This window comes from Bombina bombina, chromosome 7 (genome assembly GCF_027579735.1).
Source record: "Bombina bombina isolate aBomBom1 chromosome 7, aBomBom1.pri, whole genome shotgun sequence".
NCBI classification, from domain to species: Eukaryota; Metazoa; Chordata; class Amphibia; order Anura; family Bombinatoridae; genus Bombina; species Bombina bombina.
The window spans coordinates 617,930,578-617,933,077 of NC_069505.1; positions in this window are offsets into that span (position 1 = coordinate 617,930,578).

The window sequence follows — 2,500 nt, forward strand, 5'->3', positions numbered from 1 at the left end:
ATATCCTGCATTAAATGAAACCTTACCTGTTATCACAGCAGATTGTGCCATAGCTGATAGAGTCCCTGTCTGTGAGAGAAGTTTTATATAAATCTTTACATGAGATCTCTAGAGATAATCTCAAGCGGCAGCATCATGTGAAGTTCATAGTCATCTGTAGTTTGTTTACAAATGTTGTTTTTTTTAGAACTTACAAATAATGACTCAAATGAGCACTAAAATCAGAATGAGATGTTTATGCTTTAGACAGAGCATGCAATTTATAAACAATTTACTATCAATATCAAACGTAATTTGCTCTCTTTTGGGGCTGATTATCTAAAGCTCTCCGGTGTCCGCTAACATCTGGAGGTTCGGATAAAATGGCTGCGCTAAATCCCTTATATAATCAACTTCTATTGAGTGAAAAACTCAGGTCCTGGCTATTACTTGAGTCCTAACCTAAAGATGCGCTAAATCAAAAAAACAAGATACGCAAAAGCAACCAAGTACCAAGCTAATATCTGTAAGAGGCGCCAATCATGTATAAAAGGTGTAGACAAGAAGGAGGAATATTCTAGTATAATGGATCTAATGAGCCAAAGGTGTGGGGATAATGATCTCTATAATATATATGGTAGTTTCTAAACAATGTGTAAAATGTAAAAATGAGATATAACATAAATTAGTAGATTAATATGCTATAACACGTGCACAGCTAGTGTGAAATACACAAACAGTAGCATATATATAACACAGATAATGGGTGGAAGTACAAATAAATCTAATAGGCAACTATCATAATATACTCAAGTCCATATGATGTAAGTATATGGAACAGAGTAACAGTGTAGAGCTTTATCCAGTATCCCACAAATTCAGACAGCTCCTCTAGTGTGTCACGCCACAACACAGGGTAAGAAGATCTAAAATAAAAAAATAGAGGGCGCCATATGGTGCAAATCAGACTGATAAACCAGACGATGGGTATTGGAGTTGTAGGTCCTACTCACGTGATCTGAGGAACAATTGTGCTGTACAGGCAAGCCAAAACCACAAATGTCGTCCGGCAGACTCTTAGGCCCTACAACTCCTATACCCATCGTCTGGTTTATCAGTCTGATTTGCACCATATGGCGCCCTCTATTTTTTTATTTTGAATTTTGGAATAGTTCGGATTTTGGAATATTTGCATCTTTAAAATGTTTCAGTTTGGAGAGGGGATGGAATTGAAGTGTAAACAACAATATCTTATGTCATTTAGATCAATGGTTCTCAACTCCAGTGACCTCAAGGCCCGGTACATTTTAGCTGGATGTGTCCAGGGCCCAGTAGTCATCGGGAGGGGGAGTAGTTTAAGATATATATATATATATAAATAAAAAGGGAATTCTGGGTGGTGATCAGTTCACAGCAAAGGAGCAGCAAAATGTATCCTGAATCATGGCCCTTCAGCAGAACCACCAAGGCTCAGTACTGGGTCACGGCCCGGCTGTTGAGATAGCCTGATTTAGACAATATTTAAAAATAAAATATATATAATTAAAAGAGTTTGGATTTCAGAATGAGTTTGTATTTTGGAATTCTGGATTTGGGAATTGGACCTATATACTGAAAAGAAGAAAAACAGCAGACTTTATCCAGCAACTGCTCATATAAAGCACACATTGTAATCAAAACTGTACCCTATTGTAATTAAAACTCCATACAGCATCTGAAAGTGAAAAAGTATTTAGTACAAAAAATTATCACATCAAATACCCCCCTATAAATTAGTTTTTTATGGTTCATGGGTTGGTTCCAGTTACCCCAGGGTTTCTGAGTAGACATTTTTAAATGATGAAGTTGGCAATCCCCAAATGATGTTTTGGTTATAATACTGGACAAACACATCTGACCGACTTCCAATTATTAGTATTTAAACATAAATATTATCATGCTGTCAATTTTATAGAACGAATGTGCAGGACAAGACTTGTTGATATTTCTGTATTATTTTGGGTTTTCTATGAGAGCTCAAAAATTTGAATATTATTTTATTGATCATGCCTAATAAACCCTGTAAGATATTAGGAATTTGTGCTAGTGAGAATATAAAATGAATTAAAGAGACACTAAACACAAGGTTACACAGAAGGTATCTGAATGAGAGTTACTGCACATGTGCAAACACATCAGCACTGGAATGTAGCGACATTCAACATGGCGGCACTCATGGCTAGTGGGAGGAGGGGAATAACCTCACTTCTATACTTATAAAATGTATTTAGTGTTAATGTCCCTTTAATAAAACAAAAACACGTTAACATAATGTGTTGTCTGCACAGGCATGCTTTTAATTCAGCACATACATTCATGTATATGTTTGTTCATTGTATATTTTATTATTTTTGTATTGGAAAATATAAATTCATTGGTATTTCCTGCTATACTAGGAACCTGGTTGTTTAATAGAATCCTTACTAAACACTTACCTTGAGGATTCCTCGTGAAGAAAGGTCTGGAATGTTTCACTTTTTTC